Source organism: Macrobrachium nipponense, chromosome 12 (genome assembly GCF_015104395.2).
Source record: "Macrobrachium nipponense isolate FS-2020 chromosome 12, ASM1510439v2, whole genome shotgun sequence".
In the NCBI taxonomy this organism is placed as follows: domain Eukaryota; kingdom Metazoa; phylum Arthropoda; class Malacostraca; order Decapoda; family Palaemonidae; genus Macrobrachium; species Macrobrachium nipponense.
The window spans coordinates 93,563,941-93,587,949 of NC_087205.1; the positions used below are offsets into that span (position 1 = coordinate 93,563,941).

The window sequence follows — 24,009 nt, forward strand, 5'->3', positions numbered from 1 at the left end:
CAGGTGGGCTGTAGCATTAAATCAGTTATTGAATATTCAGGTGAGTTGTAGTATAAAATGTTACCAAATCTTCAGGTGGGTTGTAGCACTAAATCTGTTATCAATCTTCAGGTGGGTTGTAGAATTAAATCTGTTATCAATCTTCAGGTGGGTTGTAGTATTAAATGTTACCAAACCTTCAGGTGGGTTGTAGCACTAAATCTGTTATCAATCTTCAGGTGGGTTGTAGAATTAAATCTGTTATCAATCTTCAGGTGGGTTGTAGTATTAAATGTTACCAAATCTTCAGGTGGGTTGTAGCACTAAATCTGTTATCAATCTTCAGGTGGGTTGTAGCATTAAATCTGTTATCAATCTTCAGGTGGGTTGTAGAATTAAATCTGTTATCAATCTTCAGGTGGGCTGTAGTATTAAATCTTTCACCAAATCTTCAGGTGGGTTGTAGCATTAAATCTATTATCAAATCTTCAGGTGGGTTGGAGTATTAAATGTGTTATAAATCTTGAGATGGGTTTCTATAAAAAGAAAAAACCTGCACTGCCCCTTACACTGGGCTCCCACGGAGTGCTGAAGATGCCAAACCTTGATTTCAGGGATGAAGTTGATACTTCATACCCCAAAAGACGGGCACAGGAGCGTATGTACTAACCGGATCAAGTATTCTTAAGTGATCTCCCAGGTGCCATGTTGTATACATAAAAAAATTCTGGATCTAATGTTGAGAAAAAAAGAATTCATTTTGAAATATCACGAAGCAGGAAATCTTTTTACCGTTATTCCAAGTAGTTATTTTTAACGATGATGAGTGAAATAGAAACGAGGATTAAAAGGAAATGCTGATTTAAGCTCTCCCCCCCCCCCACCCCCCCCCCCCCCCCGGCCCATATCACAGCAATCTCTTTCCAAGTAATCGTTTATTCAGGGACTCTTCTCGGCCTTCAGTGGCGCCCCTGTTTCTTCCCGGGAACGCCCACGTCGCCTACCTATCGTCATTTCCTCTCCCGTTCATGTACGTCCTACTGGCACTCTCTCTCTCTTCTCTCTCTCTCCTCTCTCTCTCTCTCTCTCTCTCTCTCTCTCTTTTTACCTAAGTTCCTTTTCTATAACTACTAAATTTTTAAAGTCCAAATTCAAGAATTTTGTTAAAGTGTGCTTTCTTGAAACTTAGTAGGCTCTCTCTCTCTCTCTCTCTCTCTGTTCTCTCAATCTCTTCCGTCTCTTGTTATCGTCTCGTTCTCTTGGGTCTCATCTCTCTCTCTCTCCTAAGTTTCATTTCTATAACTAAATTTTCTAAATCCATTTTCAAGAATTTCGTTAAAGCGTTCCTTCTTGGAACTTAGTATGATCTCTCTCTCTCTCTCTCTCTCTCTCTCTCTCTCTCTCTCTCTCTCTCTTGATTTCCACAGGAGCCAGGTAATCATTTCCAAGTCTTCGGGATAATGAAAGAACATATCACTCGACCGGAAGAGCGTGTGGGTGTTTAAAGACCAGATCCCTCCGGCTATCCAATCATCTTCCTTTTCATCAGGGGATGATTTGACCCCCCCCTCCCCCTCACCACTCACTCTCTCTCTCTCTCTCTCTCTCTCTCTCTCTCTCTCTCTCTCATTTTGTATTTATGTAATTTTTTTCTCTATGGATAATACCTTCAAAACCCAACTTCGTGAATTCCATTGAACTGTTTCTTATTCGCCAGCTGTATGGTATATCTCTCTCTCTCTTTCTCTCCTCTTCCTCCTTTTATTCAAGTTCCTTTTCTATAACGAACCATTTTTCGAACACTAACTTCATAAACAGCAGCTTAAAAGAATGCTACACAAAATCATTGGGAGGAATCTGTGAATGTTCAGTAAAACCTGCTCCTAAAATAATTGTGAGCACACCTGACGGATTGTCTAACCGGAGGTTGGACTAAGAAGTCTTGAGATATCCTAATTTTCTCTCTCTCTCTCTTCTCTCTCTCTCTCTCTCTCTCATCTCTCATCTCTCTCTCTCTCTTCAACTTAATTTTTTTTCCAATTAACTTTTAATACTATTTTTTATATTTCAACTTCATCAATTCGATCGGGCTGTGTCAATCGGCCAACTTTTGATCTCTCTCTCTCTCTCTCTCTCTCTCTCTCTCTCTCTCTCAGGGTAATGGAGAGTCAATATGGAATTTGATTCTGCTTTCTTGCTGCGCTGCACCTGGAATGAAAGAATCCGTTTTTCAATTTCCAGCCTTCCAGGGCTGTCGTGAGGCGATAAGAAACGTTTGGAGGTTGATTTTTGGATTATTATTATTATTATTATTAATTATTATTATTATTATTATTATTATTATTATTATCTCTCTACCCCCTTTTATTTCTTTTTATAAACACCATACACTTTGAAAGTTTCAATTTCAAGTCGGTGGACCCTGTGATGGGCTGCTGAATAATAATAATAATAATAATAATAATAATAATAATAATAATAATAATAATAATAATAATAATAATAATAATAATAATAATAATATTCAGAAAGAAGTAAAGATATAAACTGCCACGAATCAGTTTTGTGGCTTTGTTTTTTTTTTCAGTCAGCTAATGGAATATGCGAAACACGATATGATATATAAAGTACTCGGGTCATATTTTTGTTGATTTTTTTTATTTAGCCTTTGTGGCTTTATTTATTAGTTACCAGATTGAACATAAGGAATATGAAGTGCTATTTTAAGCCATATGTATGTTGCATCATTTGCCGTTTGCGAAGAAAATACAAACAGTCCCCAAGTCATAATTCGTGGGGGTTATCTCCTGCCTATAAAATGAAAATCTGATAGTATTGTTTTCTATAATACTGTCAATAGTCCCTTCGAAATATTTACAACATTGGTAATGTTATAACCATCGTCTGGTTAATTGTCAATTTCATATATATGTATGTATAGTATATATATATATATATATATATATATTTATATATATATTATACACACACACATATATACATTTTTATTTATATATATATACACATATACACACACACACACACACACATATATATATATATTAATATATATATATATATATATATATCATATATAATATATATATATATATATATATATATATATAGTATATATATATATATATATATCATCCACGCATTCACACACGTCACTTTTGCCAAACCCAACCACCGGATCAGTGGTGTAAGTCTTTATTTCCTCCCTCGACAACTTCTAAATAAGAAAGTTATCCAACTTGTCTAAGTTATGTGATTTGAGGCCCGTGTTTGTTTCTTCCGCCACGGGGCTGTTGCCAAATCTCATCTCGGCCACGGGGCTGCTGCTAGATCTCACCACTCGTCTTTTGGCAATTACAGTTGTAATTAGCCCTACTCTGGGAAGTCTCTCACATATTTTACTCATCTCGATCTTTTCGATATACTGACATTAAATAGTTTTTCTTGGACACTGTTATATTTGTAAATAATAACAGTTGCCCTGAACTATCTATGATGTATTTAAGTCAAGTTAGTCAATGAACTAACCTATCTTTGTTGATGTACATAAAAGAAGAGTAGTAATAAAAATAAATTAATAACAAATTCAGAATTACGTTGCATCTATGCAATACTTTACAAACGTACCATCCAGAATCATTATTATTATTATTATTATTATTATTATTATTATTATTATTATTATTATTATTATTATTATTATATTATTATTATTTTTGATATTATTATTAATATTATTATCTCGAAAAATTCCAAGCCGCAATATTGTTCCTCTGCTCGAGGAAGCGAAGTTTAGCAAGTTTCACTCTTCTATAATAGCAAGATCAGCGAAACTTTCCCCCCTCTGCGATAATAATTATCGTTGATAACCCCAAAAGTTTTGGAGGTAGATTATCATCATCTGCTCGCTCTCTCTCTCTCTCTCTCTCTCTCTCTCTCTCTCTCTCTCTCTATATCTATATATATATATATATACATATATACATATATATATATATATATATACATATATATACGCACACGCACAGGGCGCTACCAGTTCACCCACACAGGTTAAATTGGTAGCGCCTTGGTCCTTTCATGCAAGAGGCTGGGGTTCAATCCCCTGGGGAGTCAGAAATGTGTGTATACACACACCCATATATATATATATATATATATATATATATATATATATATATATATATAAACACTTGATTTCAGTTTTCAATAAACTGGCTCGAGGCTGTCCATATTCTGTGGACAAAGCTATTCTGGCTTGGAGACGTGGAGCTTACAGCTATCATACCTTGTGTAAATAACGTGACAAGAGATTAACTAACGGCCACTAATGAAACGCATTTATTTATATCTTTAAGGTTAAGAGAGCTGATATCTATAAAGACATAGTATTTCCATTTAAAGGACTGTAGCATATATATATATATATATATATATATATATATTATATATATACATATATATATATATATATATATATATATATATAGATATAATATATATATATATATATATAATTCATTCATGAATCAGTATACCTTCCATTGTGCAGCAGTAATCTGTATGAAGACGAAATATCCGTATCATCTGGTCCGTAATTACTGTAATCACTTAATCTTTCGTATTGTCATAACTTCATGCCAGGAGGTATCAAAGTTTGCTGACTTTGATAAGAAAATTAGTGACTGGTGTTATTGTAGTTACTATCATTTCGTACGCCTGTTATTAGGAAAACGGCAGAATGTACCTTTGACAGAAATAAAGAGAATTTCGTATACAACGAATGTCTATTTTCGTATGTTTAATATGCGCAGCTATTGCTGAATATTAATGAAAATGACATGTTTCTAGTGATGATAAAAATCTCATAAAATTCCCTCGACTGATACTTGATTTAAAATGTATCAAAATACTACCACTGATAATTCAGTTAAAACATCAAAATCCTACGACTGACAATTCAGTTAAAACGTTTCAAAATCCTACGATTGATAATTTAGTTAAAACATCAAAATCTTCATCTAAAATACATCAAAATCCTACGAATAATATTACAGTTAAATCATCAAAATCCTACGACTGATAACTCAGTCAAACCATTTCAAAATCCTACGAATGATAATTCACTCAAAACGCCATCAAAATCCTACGACTGATCATTTAAAAACACATCAAAATCCTACCGCTGTTTATTGAGAGACAAAACGCCATCAAAGTCCTACGACTGATCATTTAAAAACATAAAAATCCTGATACTGTTTATTGAGAGAGAGAGAAAAAAACAACAACAGCAACAGGGAAAATGAACAAAGGCGCTTCGAACCAACGAGAATTTTTCCAGTGATTCTATTTTGGGCAAATACAGGACGACAGGTATCCCCTTGGTTGGGAAATCCAATTTGCCGGACGTACAGAGGGGGAATTTGGGGAATTTGGGGACTCAGATGTACTTAAAGAGAGGCAATGGGTTTCAACAAGCCTCGACGCCCAATGGAGTGAGTGAGGACGTGATTGTCCTTTAATAAGGGCTCAGAGTTTAGAATAAGAAAAAAATACAGAAAATACATGAAGGAAGGAAAGACATTTCTTTGACCAAAATAAATTATTGCATTTCAATTATGTAACTGATTCCAGTACGGTAATGATCTCATCTGAAATTATTTACCTCACTTATGATTCATGTATAATGAATTCTTGTTAAACATTTACAATTAATTCTTTTTTAACCATTTAAGATTACTTTTAACCATTCATAGTGAATTCTTTTTAACCATTCATATTGGACTCTTTTAAACCATTTATAATTTGACTTCTTTTTAACAATTTATAATGAATTTTTTTAACCATTAGTTATAATTCTGGCTAACCATTTATAATGAATTCTCTTTAACCATCCATAATGAATTCTTTTTAACTATTTTGTTATAATTCTTTTTAACCATTTTGTTAATATTCTTTTTAACCATTCATAATGACTTCGTTTTAACCATTTACAATGAATTTTTTAAAACCATCTTTTATAATTCTGGTTAACCATTTATAATGAATTATCTTTAACCATCACATATGAATTACTTTTAACAGTTTATAACGAATTCTTTATATTCATTTATTATGATTCTTGTTAATCATTTACAATTAATTCTTTTTAACCATTTACAATGAATTCTCTTTAACCACGCATAATGAATTCTTTTAAACCATTTATAATGAATTCTTTTCAACTATCTATAATGAATTCCTTTTTATTATTCGTAACCATTTTTGAACGCCATAATTCACAAAATCCTTTGATAAAAAAAAATACTACAATAAACAGATTCTTTCTAGCCATTTGTAAGGAGTTATTTTTAACCATTTTTGAACGCATCAATTCACAAAAACTCGTCGATGAAAATAGATCAGGCTGAATCTGAAACACACGATCATGGCTGTCATTAATCTGAGATCTCAAAGCGATCAGCACAGAGCTATTTCCTGTCACGACCGTGAGTGGAGGCTTAGTCTCACGCACAAAACTGGAAGCTGTACAAAAGGATGTTTTTACTGCCAGATACAAATCCTTTTCATTTCATATTACAGATGCTGAAGCTCCCGTGTTTCAATGAATGATATTGGTGCTTTATCTGTAATCAAATGACAATATGTTCGGAAAAAGCTGGATCATTTTCTTTTCCATATGTAGCAATATTTTTGTTCGGATTGTTTTTAAACCCAATTATTGTTCGATTTTTAAAGGCTTGACATCTCAAATAGATTAATTATACCCTAAACTTTGCCGGCATGTATTGCAGAAACACCTGATACATCTGTATTCTGTATATTTTTTTAAAACCCAAATTCTATATGTTTTTTAAACCCTTATTCTGCGTATTTTTTCAAACCCATATTCTGTATATTTTTTAAATCCATATTCTGTTTTTCAAACTCATCTTCTGTTTTTTGAACCCTTATTCTGTGTATTGTTTTAAACCCATATTCTGTATATTTTTTAAAACCCATATTCTATGTTTTTAAACCCATATTCTGTATATTTTTAAAACCCATATTCTATGTTTTTTAAATCCTTATTCTGTATATTGTTTCAACCCCATATTCTGTATATTTTTTTATACCCATATTCTGTTTTTTAACCCTTATTCTGTGTATTTTTTCAAACCGATATTCTGTATATTTTTTAAACCCGTATTCTGTTTTTTAAACCCATATTCTTTATATTTTTTCACCCCCATATACTGTATATTTCTTAAAACCCATATTCTGTATTTTTAAACACATTCTGTATATATTTAAAACCCATATTCTGTATTTTTAAACATTCTGTATATATTTAAAACCCATATTCTGAGTTTTTCAACCCATATTCTGTATAATTTTTCAAACATACATTCTGTGTTTTAAACCCATATTCTGTGTATTTTTTCAAATCCATATTCTGTGTACTTTTTTAAACATATATTCTGTTTTTTAAACCCATATTCTGTATATTTTTCAAACCCAAATTCTGTATATTTTTTAAATCCATATTCTGTAAACCTTTTTAAACCATTTTCTGTATATTTTTATTTTTCGGTCCTGACAGATGAAATAATTCAGAACTCTGACGTCAGATGTCTGCACTCACTAAAAAGCATCATGACTTCACCCTCCTTTAAAATAACATTGTGCAATAAAATACTTTCAATAAAAGGCCAGCTATATGCAAATCAATATATAGTAGTAGCAAACGCGATACTTCATAAGTCACATATTTTGCTCTAATAATACTCCCCGTGTAAATGCATCATGTTAGACAGAAAAATACTGAAGTATAATGTGTAAATGTTATTGACTATCACTAAAATATAAAATGCTTTTCTTCAGTTCGGCGTCTATGCTTTATGCATACGTTTTGAGAAAATGCAAATGCGTCAGGAAGATATGTACATTTCAGTGTGGAGAGAGAGAGAGAGAGAGAGAGAGAGAGAGAGAGAGAGAGAGGAGAGAGAGAGAGAGAGAGAGAGAGAGAGAGAGAGAGAGAGAGAGAGAAATATGACAAGGGTTACGGTGGGATCTATTTTATCTGATATTTCAACACTTCTGCATTTGGTATCAAAGAGTTTCTCCCATAAGTCAATAGTCTAATAACTGTGGGTCACTTCGCTAGAAAAATCCTAAGATACACTCTTTCCTTGTAAACAAATTACTAAGGGAAAGAAGTCGTTAGGTAAAGAAAAAAAACCTAAAGTGTTTCTTTCCCACACGGGAGGTTAATTCCCGTAAATGTGTGTGTACATATTAGCATTGCCCTTCTTGACGGTACGTTATATGGACTAATGAGATTGTAGCGTTACCTTGTATACATATTTACAGTAGTATACTTTGTCAACAGTCCGTTGCCACTAGGATTCTTTCTTAAGTTACCTGCTAATAATATTCGTCTTATAATCTTATAGTCCAACTATCATTGTATTCTTAAACAACTATTTCATTTACTATATACGCAAGTTGCCATCCAAACACACACACATAATGAGACGAAAGTACTTAAAATCAAACATACGTAAATATATGTATTTGTATTATATATATATATATATATATATATATATATATATATATATATATATATATATATATATATATATAATATATATATATATATATATATAATATATGTGTGTGTGTGTGTGTGTGTGTGTGTGTGTGTGTGTGTGTGACCCTTTGTAGAAGACTAAGTACAAAAGAGTAAAGAGCATTTAATTACACACGAAGAGGAATATGTCATTAAATTCAATACGGTGTCAAATAGGTTACTGACAATCCATGAAAATACGTCACAGCAATACGCCAAAGAAAATATGCCATATGAGTACGTCAAAGACCGCCCACATAAAAGAACTTGCCTAATGTACCCACCTTTCGCAAGCCCGAACTGAAGCCATGCAAATGAGCCAAACACTCTGCTCATTACAGAGTCAGATACTTAAAGTCGACGCGGATGAGAAAACAATTAACAAGATTTTTTTTTTCTTATTCGGAGCAATAGGCAGCCACAATTTAGATAATGCATTAATGCATCGCACTCTCATATTTAATTAACATTCCACATTCGCGTTGATTATCGATACCGTGACCTAATTGAACGCTTGTGCAATTATCTTACCTTTTTTTTTTGTGGGGATTGTTCACGCGATAATGCGATGCGTTTGGGATTATTCTTGCTTTTTTTTTTAAATGTGAATCCGAGGAAGGACATGAGTGCTTTTGCTTTTGAGGCGGTATCAGAATTCTGCAATGTGAGCTGCTGCTCCAGTGTGTGTATGTGTATGAATGTATGTATCTGTCTGCCTATCTGTCTGTATTTATATATTATATAGATATATATATATATATATATATACACAAATATATGCATATATACATGTATGTATATATACAAACACATACATATGATATATATATATATATATATATATATATATATATATATATATATATCCCCTTACGGCTTCTAGCTAATTAAACATACTTCTTTTCCTTCAGAGCTGGAAAAGAAAGTGAATGGGAAATTATACCAATTTATGGCTTTACTCCAGAGTAACAAGACTAGCGCGAAAACCTGTCGATAATATACACGAATGGAACGTCGAGAATCCTTACTATCGGTCGGCAAACTGAGAATCACTACTATACTCTCACGATACCGTGAGAACCGATACTCCCATACTGACAAACCTGAGACTCGAGTATTTCAATGTACGAAAAGTATTCAATTCTTATTTACAATTACAGCGCCATCTCTCGGCGTCAGCTGCAACAACCTGAGAGATTAAAGTTAAGATTCCGGTTCTTCCCTCTGACAAAAATATGATTGTCGACCCACTTCAAGCATAATGATCCAATTACAGCATCTGACTTACTACGCCATTTACGCGAGTAACAAGAGACAAATAGAGAAGTTAAAGATGGATAATGATGAGTAAACTAAAGAAATGCCAGAAGCCAGAATTCATATAAACTAACAAAAATTATGCATGATAAATTCGTAAAGTAAATAAGTCTACGGGTATAACCCGCCCCCGTTTCAGGGAATCCCTTCTCACCATCATCACCTTCGGAGGGTGGGGTTGGGGGAAGTAGGATGAAACCCCATTATAAACCATCTTAGGGGTCCCCACTATGACCCTGCCAAGTTTCATGCCCATCGGACCAGCCGTTGGGCCGTGATTGAATGACATATAGACGGACGGACAGACAGACATAACGCCCATTATAGTGATATATGAAACATTTGCAATTTTGGAAAGAGGCTTCCCATAAAGAAAAAATAAATATGTTAATCCAGTTAAGATATAAAACAATAATTCTCCGGTGTAAACGGGTTTATAAAAGTAGTAGCATATATCTCGGAAATAAACACGAACGTACTTTCGTGAACCGGCAACGAAAGGCGCACGAGAGGGAACTCCCCGGGGACAAAATATGAATGTGTGAAAGAAAGACGAAACAAACCGTTTTATTGCAGGGGTGGGGGAAGGGGAGGGGGTGGAAATTGTCCCCTTTGAGGCTTCATTCCCGCTGGCGGGGATATGAAAAGACTTTAGGTGAGCTCAGGCGCAGGTTCCGGGGAAGGGGGAGGGGGGGGGACACAGAGAGTGAAAATGAAGTGGAAATAAGTTAGGAGGAGTTGAAGCAGACACTGAATGTCCTCCGTGACGAAGTTACTACATACGTTTTACTTTTATTTAAATACTATTTTTACTTTTATACATTTTTCGCTGATGTTTTACAAGAATATTAGTTTCTGCAAATGTGAAGTTAGGAGTTGGATCAGACAGTATGCCCTCCATGACGAAATTACTACATACGTTTTATATATATTATATGTATATATTATTCGAACTACAAATGTCATTTAATATCTAATTCACTCTACTCGGAATTAATGTATTCTCAAATAAAAAGATTCCCATTCGGTTACATATATGAAAATATATTAACTCCAAGGTAAAGGGAATTAGATATTGAAGGACATTTGTGGCTCGAATAATTTATATGAATAACGGTGATGTGATAATTAATCATATATATAAACATACACACACATATATATATACATATATATATAATATATATATATTATATATATATATATATATATATATATATATATATATATATATATATATATGCATTCTAGCCATTAATTGTGATGTTTTACAAGAATATTAGTTTCTATAAATTTGGTCAACATATACTTTTTTTTACTTATTATTATTTTCTTACTTTTTGGCATATTTCGCTGTTAAATGTGACGACGATATGTAAAGATAATCGTTACTGTGAATATATTTTCGTAAGCTCACAATGTTTATGCAAAATATTTTTAAATGATCTAATAAAAGAAAAATAAACTGAAATACAGGGCGCACAGCAAACGAACGATTAAAACTGGTTCTTCACTATTAAACGTAATGATTTAGGAGGCTATTTGTATCCCTAACTCTAATTTCCTGTACGGTGATATGTTACATTGATTTCGAACGTTCCAACAAATGCCAAATGAATAAATGAAAATATAACACACGTAGCATATGAGCAAATGAAAATGAGATTTTATGACTGACATATGTTGAGTGTAACTGGAAGCAGCAATCGATAACAATTCATGATTTTTTTTTAAACCAAAAACCATTTGAACAGTGCATCTTAAGAGATAAAACTCTTACCTGATTAATTTAGCGAGACCCTAATGAGAGAGCAGGAGATGCGTACCTGGAAAAAAAGAGAGGGAACATAATTATCAATTCAAAATTGTAAGAAGGAAATTTCGATTAATTAACATAAGACAGATCTGGCAGTGTTTATTTAATTGATGGCAAGTTGCTGGAAAATCTTTCATCCTTGTGCAAATGTGATGCCACAATAACTTGATCACACACACATATATATATATATATATATATATAGATATATATATATATATATATATATATATATTATATATATATATATATACATGTATATATATATATATATATATATATATATATATATATATATATATGTACGTATAGATACACATATTTATATAAACATACATACATACATATATGTGTATGTATGACTTCAATTTAGCACCCAAAGTAAGGAGGGCACCATGAGAGAGAGAGAGAGAGAGAGAGAGAGAGAGAGAGAGAGAGGAGAGAGAGATGATTTTCACAGAGAGAGAGAAAGATGATTTTCACACAGAGAGAGAGAGATGTAAGTTTTAAAGTTAGGCAAAACAGGGCGTTTACCTGAGAGAGAGACAGAGAGAGAGAGAGAGAATGTAATTTTCATAGCTAGGCAAAACAGAGCGTTTACCTGAGGGAGAGAGAGAGAGAGAGAGAGGAATTTCCTGTATATAAGACTTGTTAAAAGTCCCATAACGCAAAATACTTTTCGTTACACGGGGCGAACTCTTTGTGGCAGACCTTTCTGCCAAGTAGGGTTGTTTGATCTAGTATAATTCATTCTGGGATGACTCGGAGTCCACTACACACATCAAGCATGCACGTCTCCTAACATTTCTGGCCCACCTTTACTTAAGGGTCGAGCTGTCTTACTTACAAATTACTTAAAATTGACAAAATCAAAATACAGTAAAGAAAACTTCCATTTCTTCATATCCCAAGGAAGCCAGAGAAAAACTTGAAATGTTAAAAAATATTTCTTTTAAATATTCTCATAAATTATCTCTTCTTTCTGTATTTCCCATTACTTTTTCTTACTTCTTTTTTTAATTGAACACCATAATATACTTTGGAAGCTTGAATGTCAAGTCAATGGCCCCTGTGGTTGGGCTTGTTCCATATGAATAGGGTTCACTTGAATAATAATAATAATAATAATAATAATAATAATAATAATAATAATAATAATAATATAAGTAAGGTGGGTTGTTAATATATGAATAGGTTTCACGTCTGAATAATAATAATATAAAAAATAATTAATTAAATAATATAATAATAATAATCATAAGTAATAATAATAATAATAATAATAATAATAACAACATAAAAAGTAGGTTTTCCAAACTACTGAAAATAAATTCCTGCATCTATGCCATATATTCCAGAAGAGAGTTTCCGCGCGTTAAAAAATAAATAATAAATACATATAAAGTATCTATATTTGTTTTCAATTTTATTTCACCATTTTTCGTCATGTCGAAATATTTCATTCAGTCCAAAGTTATGCTTTTAATAATGCCTGTTGGAAAACTATATCTAAATTAAATAACGTGACCTCCTCTGATGAAAATAAAATATTATCATTATCATTATTCAGTAATATGAAATCTATTCATATGAAACAAAGCCACCACGAGGGGTCTTATTATTATTATTATCATTATTATTATCATTATTACTACTACTACTACTACTACTACTACTACTACTACTACTACTACTACTACTACTAAAATTCAAGCTGCCAAAGAATATTTTGGTGTTTATGAGGAAATAGTAAGAGGAGGTAAAAGGAAATATATCAAGATGAGATATCAATTATAAAAATAAATTATTAATAATATTGTACCAAGAGGACACTTTTCATCAAAGTAAAATTTTCTGTAAAGCATACTTATTTACTTTTACAACCCAGGCGTTGGGGAAGATAGTCAATATACACAGATTTGGATTGTTGATTTTTTTTTTATCAAAGAATCAGGTTTCCTCCTTCTATAGTTTCCAATAACATATATTATTTATCTCTACTTGTATAAACTTGGCAACAATCTAGATTTACTTATATTGTAAGTAAATATAGATTGTTTGTGAGTTTATATCCGTAGAGATAAATAATATATGTTATTGGACACTATTTAAGGAGGAAACATGTTTCTTAAGTAAAAAAAAAATGAACAATCCAAACCTTTGTATATTGTAAACAGTCTGAACAGTCTTTTCAAAATGGCTACCATCTATACTGAAATAATGCTAACAACCATATAAATCTAGAAGACTTAACTGATAAGAATAACACTGTAACAACAATTGTTAACCTCTGTACAGTACTAAAATAAGGAAAACTTTATATGCGCCTTGATAAGAATATCATTCGCTCCCTGTATGATTATTCCCAATGATCGATTACGAAGAAAATCTCTGTATTCGGAATACAGGACTAGGTCAAAGGCCAAGCGCTGGGACATATGAGGACATTCAGCCCCGAAAGCTAAATTGACAGTTAGAAGGTCCAAAAGGTGTACCAGGAGGCAAACCTCGCAGGTGCACAATGAAACAATTGTTAGAGTGGATGGAAAGTCTGATGGCAAAATTAGAATATATACGGAGGTGCAGTCAAAGAAATGGAAGAGGTTGTAGCTAGGGGCCGAGGGGACGCTGCGGAGAACTTTAAGTAGTGCCTACAGTGCCCCACGAGAGGTGCACTGATGGCACTAACCCCCCCACGGAGTGGGAATCTTTGTTGAAAGTCCTTAATTAAACGACGGTTTCTCAATGATCAATTACACATCGCCGTCTACAGCTTGGTCGTATTTGTCTCAATTCCGGGTTTTATGGAGAATTCTGAAAGTTTCAACGAGAATTCTGAAAGTCTGATAGAGTACTCTGAAAGTTTCATGGGGAATTCTGTAAGTTTAGTAGAGCATTCGAAAGCTTGTTTCATAGAGTTTTCTGAAAATTTCATAGAGTATTCTGAAAGTTCAGTAGAGTATTCTGAAAGTTTCATAGACAATTCTGAAAGTTTCATAGAGTATTCTGAAAGTTTGATAGAGTATTATGAAAGTCTGATAGAGTATTCTGAAAGTTCAGTAGAGAATTCTAAAAATTTGATAGTGAATTCTGAAAGTTTCATAGCGTATAATGAAAGTTTCATAGAGTATTCTGAAAGTCTGATAGAGTATTCTGAAAGCTTGATAGAGTATTCTGAAAGTTTCATATAGAATTCTGAGAGTTTAGTAGAGAATTCTGGAAGTTTGATAGAGTATTCTGAAAGTTTCATACAGAATTCTGAAAGTCTGGTAGAGAATTCTGAAAATTGTAGAGTATTCTGAAAGTTTAGTATAGAATTCTGATAGTCTGATAGAGATTTCTGAATAGAATATTCTGAAAGTTTCATAGAGAATTCTGAAAGTCTGATAGAGTATTCTGAGTTTCATATACAATTCTGAAAGTCTGATAGAGAGTTATGAAAGTTTCATACAGAACTCTGAAAGTTTGATAAAGTATTCTGAAAGCTTCAAAGAGTATTCTGAAAGTTAAGTAGAATATTCTGAAAGTTTGATACCGTGTTCTGAAAGTATGATAGAGAATTCTGAAAGTTTGATAGAGTATTCTGAAAGTTTCACGTGCTTTGCCAAAATTGCTAACTAGAAGGAGATGCGTCTCTTGCAAATGTCACAATTGTTTTGAAGTTTCCTTGGAAAGTTTAGCTCATTTCAACTAACAGAAGAAGAATGAATTATGAGTCCCAGAAGAGAGAGAGAGAGAGAGAGAGAGAGAGAGATTCATTTGGAAAGCCTTGATGCTTTCATCTGACAGAATATCCGAATGAATTATGAGTCCCGAGAGAGAGAGAGAGAGAGAGAGAGAGAGAGAGAGAGAGAGAGAGAGAGAGAATTTACAATTGTTTTGAATTTCCCTTGGAAAGCCCACATGATTTCAACCGACCCAAAGAGGATGAATTATTATGCGTCCCAGAGAGAGAGAGAGAGAGAGAGAGAGAGAGAGAGAGAGACCTTACAGACCTTACATCTTGTTCGGGTTGCCCCAGGTCCCTCAGTGTGAGGCACCTCTAATGTCTACCAGAGAGTTGCTAGTACATCTTCCGGTATATTTTGCATCTTCCAATCTTGGATGGTCTGGGATGCAGTTTAAATATTTGTCGAGCTTATTCTTAAACACATCTATTCTCACTCCTGACATATTCCTCAGATGAGCTGGCAGCGCATTGAATAGACGCTGCATTATCGATGCTGGTGCGAAGTGGATTAATGTCCTGTGTACACTCCTTATTTTTCCTGGTATAGTTTTGGGCACTATTAATCTACCTTTGCTTGCTCTTTCTGATATTTTTAGCTCCATGATGTTTTCGGCTATTCCTTCTATCTGTTTCCATGCCTGAATTATCATGTAGCGTTCTCTTCTCCTTTCTAGACTATATAATTTTAAGGATTGTAGTCTTTCCCAGTAGTCAAGATCCTTAACTTTTTCTATTCTAGCTGTAAAGGACCTTTGTACACTCTATTTGTGCAACATCCTTTTGATATTGTGGGTACCATATCATATCGCAATATTCAAGTGGACTACGAACATATGTTTTATAAAGCATAATCATGTGTTCAGCTTTTCTTGTTTTGAAGTGCCGTAACAACATTCCCATTTTTGCTTTACATTTTGCCAGTCGAATTGCTATTTGATCATTGCATAACATGTTCCTATCCATCATCACACCAAGGTCTTTAACTGCTTCCTTATTTGTGATTGTCTCATTATTAGGTCCCCTATATACATATAGCTTTTCTTCTCTGTCTCCGTAATTTATTGATTCAAATTTATCAGAGTTAAATACCATCCTTTTTACCTCTGCCCAATCATATACTTTGTTAAGGTCTCTTTGTAGCGCGTTCCTATCTTCATCACAAGTAATTTCTCTACTTATTCTTGTGTCATCGGCAAAACTACTCACTACCGAGTCCTTAACATTACTGTCTATGTCTGCAATCATAATAACAAACAGTATTGCAGCTAGCACCGTTACTTGTGGCACACCGGATATTACCTTAGCTTCATCCGATTTCTCATCGTTTGCAATAACTATCTGTTTTCTGTTGTGTAAAAATTCTTTTAACCATCTTCCTACTTTATCCATTATATTATGTTTTCTAATTTTCTTCACTAATATATTATGATCTACCTTGTCAAAAGCTTTTGCAAAGTGTAGATAAACCACATCTGTTTCATTTCAGCTTTTCATATTTTTGTATATGTTCTCACGGTGGACTAACAGTTGGGTTTGTGTACTTTTTCCGGGTACGAAACCATGTTGTCCTATATTAAACAAATAATTTTTTATTAAATTTTTCATAATATTTTTCTTCATTACCCTATCATACACTTTCATAATATGTGACGTTAGACTCACAGGCCTATAATTACTTGCCTCTAGTCTTGATCCACTTTTGAAAGTAGGGGTAATATATGCTAATTTGTGCTCATCATAAATCTTGCCTGTATCTATACTTTGTCTTAATAATATTGCAAGTGCCTTTGCGATAGAATGAACTACTTTCTTTCACAAAATAGCAGGGACACCATCAGGCCCTGCTGCAGCTCCATTTTTAATTTCATTAATAGCCTGCACAATATCAGCTTCATTAATATCTATGTCTGCTAAATATTCACTGTTTTCATCCCTTACTTCTATATCATTATCTTCATTATCAATTCTAAGGGTGAATTCTCTCTTATATCGTTCTGCCAATATGTTGCATATTTCCTTTTTTTCATTCCTTAATCTCCCTTCAATTCTTAGAGGGCCTATTTCTATTCTTCTTTTATTCATCTTTTTCGCATATGAGTATAATAGTTTGAGGTTTTGCTTGATATTTACTAGGGTTTTTTCTTCCAAGTCCCGTTTTTCATTTTCTTTTGATTGTATAATCTTTTGTTCTGCATTTTCTATCTTACTTTTTAGTTCGATCACTTTCCATGCATTTTTTTCTTTTGCAAGACCTTTTTTCCACTTTCTGATGTTCTGGAACAAGATCCTTCTGTCTCTTGGTATGCATGACTGATGTTTACTTTTCTTCGGTATATATTTATCCACTATTATCTATAATATTTTTTATATATCTCCGTATTTACCTTTATATCATCACTTACGAAAATGTTATCCCAATCTTTGTTTAATTCTTCATTTATTTCTGACCATTTTATATTTTTACTGTAGAAGTTGTATTTTCCATATTCTTCCACTTTTTCATTTCTTGCTTATCTCTGTTTTCACTTGCTTTGGAATGGACTGTTAATTCTATGACATTATGGTCTGAAATACTCGCATTATAAACTATTATTTCTTTTACATAATTCACCTAGTTCACAAATACTAGGTCTAAAGTTTTTTCCTTTCTTATTGGCAGGTGATTTATTTGCTGAATGCTGTATTCTAGTAGTATATCTAATAGCTTTTCGGATAGCCTCTTATCTTCTGCACTACTATTACTCTCTTTTTTATATGTATAAATACAACCGCAATCTCCTATTCGTTCTTTCCAGTCTACGAAAGGAAAGTTAAAGTCTCCGGATAGGAAAATACTCCAGTTCTTGTGATTTCTACATATATCATCCAATTTTTCTATTATTGTGTCAAACTCTTTAGTATTAGGGGGTCTATATATTACTATGTTCATTAATTTTTCAGATTCAAATTCTACTGCTATTAGTTCACATTCTGAGTTACTATATTTCTCATATATTTTTCCTTGTTTTTTGTCTTTCCCATATATCGCAGTTCCCCCTTGATTCCTATTTTTTCTATCTGATCTATAAGTTTGGAACCCTTTTATTTGATCGTCATTCTCAGACTCTTGGGAATACCAGGTTTCACTTATAATTATTATATCTATTTTCTTTTCAATTTGGGTTAGTTTTTCAAAGTACTTTATTTTTCTTTTTGAGTTACTCGTAACTAAACCCTGCACATTCATCACAATGATGGTTTGCGCGTTTTCTCCTTCATTTAATATGGGTAATAATAAGGACTTTCCCACGTCTCTTTCCTGTTCTGGTATGTTGTTCTTTTCTTCATTTCCAGAAATTCTGACATTAAAAAATCCAACTCTTCCACAATATTTGATCTTCCTTCATCATAATTATTCATTTTGTGTCTGAATCTGCAATTTTCTCTATATCTGCAACATCCTCTTGAATCATAAATACAGTTCTTATCTCTTGAGCTGTATCTTGGAGCTGATGCTTGGAAATTTTTTGCTGACACTCCATATCGCGGTGATGGCTTGCTTTTTTCCTTCACATAATCTTTGTTCCTCTCTTTATTTGTTTCTTTCTTATTTTGTATTTTATTATTTGACTGATAATTTATTTTATTTTGATTCCTGGCTACAGGGTGCATATATTTACAATTTTTGTCGGACTTACATCCTTTTCCTTCTTTTAGGTTTTTGCATATTTTTGGATGTAGATCTCTGCACTCATCCTCATAGCCATCTAGGTATGCACATTTACCATAGATTTCATAGTTGTGACATACCTTGGGATTTTTGTAGTAACATCTTTCTCCGAATCTGCAATTCCCTCTTTTCAAAAGGCTGCAGACTTTGTCTTTCTCGTCTATTTTTTCCACTTTCCCATCAGTGTGCAGATTTGGGTAGAGCCTTTTTGGGATTTTCTTTTGTGTTGTGATGTCGTAATTTATTTCTTCGTATGTATGCTGCTTGATTGCCTCATATGTAGTATCAATGAGTATCTCAGCATCCATACTTTTATCTTGTTCTTTGTTTTCCTTATTTTTTTCTGTCATTTCAGTTTTGTTTACTTCTCTTCCGTTTTCCTCATCTTCTTCCTCTTCCTCTTCATCCTCAACTATTTGTAAATTCAGTCTTGATTTAACAACATTGTCTATCCATGATAGACATGTTGAGCAAAATATTCTGGTATCCTTTCTCATATCTTGCATTACTTCAGCACATTGATGATGCATCGAAACGTTGCATGCAGAACATTTTCTGATCAGGTTTTGTGGATTAACTATGCTATACCACACCTTACACAGTTTGCATACTTTTGGCATTCTTTTTCCTATTGCATCAATTAGGATATTCACAATGTTCACCTTATTCATTTTCTTTGTCGGAATATGTTGATTGATGTAAATTTTCTTTATGAGTCTCGTGACCACTTAGATTTTATTTGGAACTTCTTCAATTATTTTCAAGATATTTTCTGTTGATTTGTTCCAGTTTGAAGGATCGTATCCTTCTGATATGTCTATGAATGCTTTTGTATCTTTTTGGTTAGGGCTGATGTTGATCTCACAGATGAGAAATGCCAGCTCCCTTCCTGCTACCTCATCGTATTGCGAATCTGCCAGACACGCAAAATTTCACCATTTCTTACCACAGTTGGAACTTACTGCCATCATGATCTGATTTACAGTATTTCACTCGTTGAACTAACTTAGTAGACGCTTTATCCTACTATTTTCACACTAATCTTATCACCGACAGTTCACGAACACTTCTAGATACTCAAATTCTAGACGTATGTTAAACACATGATATCTGTTGATTAATCAGACTGTGCGCGGGAACGTCTCACCAAGCAAAATGGCTACTCAAGAGAGAGAGAGAGAGAGAGAGAGAATTAAAGTGATTATACGTAGTTATGCAAACGGAAATTACGCAGAAGCAAATGACATGCACATTTGCACATCATCCCTATCTCAAGACGGGTTTCTTGCTGACGTTACTCTGGAATATTTACAGGAAGTTCTTTCCCGCGGTTGCTATGAGCAAGAGCCCGTGCTGCTGGCATAACGTCAGCTAAATCTAAGACAACAATGCTGCCAAACTTTCGAAAGCGGGCACCCCATCCTCTTTCTGTTTTCACGACCTCATAACCTTCCATGTTTTGCGAAGCGGTGTCAATGAGCACCCCCTTTTTTTTTATTATCCGTTCATTTTCGTGTTTTCTTGTTCCTCCATTATCTCGCCTCTTATTTCTCTCTCTCTCTCTCTCCTGTTCATCTTTTTAATGTAAACAAACTGATAAAGTCTCAAAAGAGCCGAAGTAACTACTTGAAATAAATATGATAGAAAATGCGTTTGTCACTATATATATATATATATATATATATATATATATATATATATATATATATATATATACATATATATTGCAAAGTAAGAATGCTAATTACCACATGTGGCTAAATAATACTAATAATACCAAACATCATTGCAAGATACTTGACAATCAACATTAATCTCTATTGCAAAATATTATAGTGATAATGCCATATATATCTCTATTGCAAGATATTTGATATAATATACATATATCTCTACGCAAAATCATACTGATAACCATCATATATCTATGGTAACCGCGTACATCTCTTATTGAAAGATAACTGCTGAATACCATTTATCTCCACTGAAATATAACTGATAGTCACCGCATATCTTATTGCAAAATAATCTCTGATAACCAAAGCGTACCTCCAATGTATTATAACTGATAATCACCGCGTACTTTATTGCAAAATAATCTCTCATAATCAAAGCGTATCTCCAATGTATCATAACTGATAATTACCGCTTATCTTATTGCAAAATAATTTCTCATAATCAAAGCGTACCTCCAATGTATTATAATTGATAATCACCGCGTACTTTATTGCAAAATAATCTCTCATAATCAAAGCGTATCTCCAATGTATCATAACTGATAATCACCGCATATCTTATTGCGAAATAATCTCTGATAATCAAAGCGTACCTCCAATGTATTATAACTGATAATCACCGCCTATCTTATTGCAAAATAATCTCTCATAATCAAAGCGTATCTCCAATGTATCATAACTGATAATCACCGCTTATCTTATTGCAAAATAATCTCTCGTAATCAAAGCGTACCTCCAATGTATTATAATTGATAATCACCGCGTACTTTATTGCAAAATAATCTCTCATAATCAAAGCGTATCTCCAATGTATCAGAACTGATAATCACCGCATATCTTATTCTAAATAACACTGATAATCAAAGTGTATCTCTACTGCAATATAACTGATAATCACCGTATAACCTATTGCAAAATAATCTCTGATAATCAAAGCGTCTCTCCACTATTATATAACTACTAATCACCGTCTCTGATAACCAAAGCATATATCCACTGTAATATAACTGATAATCACCACGTATCTTATTGCAAAATAATCTCTGATAATCAAAGCACATCTCCACTGTAATTTAACTGATAATCACCGCATATCTCCACTGTAATATAATTAATAATCACCGCGTATCTTATTGCAAAATAATCTCTGATAATCAAAGTGTATCTCCACTGTAATGTAACTGATAATCACCGCGTATCTTATTGCAAAATACCACTGCGTATCTCCACTAGAATAGAACCGATATTAAACGCTTATCTCTATTGCAAAATAATACTGTTAACTACCAAAATGTATCTCTATTGGCACCCACTCACTGTAACCGACAACACCCGACCAACATGCAACGAGAAACGAAAATCGTACTATTCGTGAGTGTCCTGAACATCACGATACCTTCTGAAGTCCAGGACAGTCGCGATTACGATTTTTTGACGTCCGATGACGTAGTAGAAACCTGGACTAACCTTTTCCTAGCAGCTTTCTCACGCGAAAATTGGACACCGGCTTCTTTTCTTTTTCACTCGAGTCGAGAGAAAATCTACATACACACACACATACACGGGGGGTAGGGTGAGGGGTGGGTGGGGTGGGGTAGGGGATTATCGATTTGCAATAGTTAATGGTTCGCCAGAGCGAGAGTGAAGGGTCTCCGACTTGCCTGGTTTATTTTTTAATTTTTTAATTCCTCGGAAACCTTCTGCATGCGAACACGCAAATGAATGGTCAGGGATAGTATACATACACATACACACACACACACATATATATATATATATATATATATATATATATATATATATATATATATATATATATATATATATATATATATATATGTGTGTGTGTGTGTGTGTGTGTGTGTGTGTGTGTGTGTGTGTACTTTAACACCTGATTCGTTATTCGTTTATCAAACATCACCACAGGTGAAAAAATGGCAATGGGGTGGAATCCCTAACTGACTGTCGTTTCAGCTTGATTTCCAAGACATTGACTTAGGCCTGATTCACACATATATGTGTGTGTATATATATATATATATATATATATATATATATATACATATATATATATATATATATAATATATAACAAATGTGTGCATCTATTTAGATAAATGAACTGACAAATATACGGACATCATGTTCAGCAACACGAGAAAGATTTTATTCCAGACTGGAAGAAGTAAAACCTTTAGTAGCTGCCTTCATTTGAACAGCATTATTCTTTCTCTTGTCTAACACAAGTGAAAATATAAAATAAAAAAATAAAGATAGAAAGTCAGGAATATTCATTCCTCTGTTAAATGTCATTTCCACTCTCGCCAAAACCCCAAGGGCACGAGTAAACTTAGTGTACTAAAATTTAAATTTTCTTTTAATTAAACTTTTTATATTACATTCATTGTCCTGTGTTTCTGCGATTTTTGAAACAAGAAATCTGCCACTGAAAAATGTGCTGCATATTATGTTATTTGACGTTTTGCTTGTTTAAAAAAAATAGAATTTGGCGATCAACGCTGGATAAAAAAGAAAAAACTTTACATCATTACACTTTTTAATTTAAAAAAAAAAAAAAAAACAAAAAAAAAAAAAAAAAAAAACAACAACATCATTACACTATTAATCTTTTACAAAATAAAACTTAACATCATTACACTGTTAATCTTTTACAAAAAAACTTAAAATCATTACACTGTTAATCTTTTACAAATAAAACTTAACATCATTACACTGTTAATCCTTTACATAAAAAATTAACATCATTACGATGTTAATCTTTTAAAAAAATTAACATCATTAAACTGTTAATCTTTTACAAAAAACTTAACATCATTACATTGTTAAACTTTTACAAAAACGTAACATCATTACACTGTTGATCTTTTACAAATAAAAAACTGTACATCATTAAACTGCTAATCATTAAAAAAAAAAAAAAAAAAAAAAAAAAACTTAGCATCATTACACTGTTAATCTTAAAAAAAAAAAAAAAAAAAAAAAAAAAAAAAAAAAAAAAAAAAAAAAAAAAAAAAAAAAAATAGTGAACTCAGTTAATGACAAGGAATGTGTCCGAAAACCTCCTTCGTTA

The 24,009-nt window shown here is 32.9% G+C and overlaps 1 protein-coding gene across 9 annotated transcripts in view; it reads right to left on the reverse strand.

Moving 5' to 3' along the window:
* The window catches only part of LOC135224670 (calbindin-32-like), a 259,533-nt gene that overhangs the window by 230,269 nt on the left and 5,255 nt on the right, over positions 1-24,009 (reverse strand). For all 9 annotated transcript variants that reach the window (XM_064263898.1, XM_064263899.1, XM_064263900.1 and 6 more), the window contains exon 3: positions 11,709-11,754. The gene's annotated coding sequence lies outside the window, so the exon portion shown is untranslated. The remainder of the gene's footprint in view (positions 1-11,708; positions 11,755-24,009) is intronic.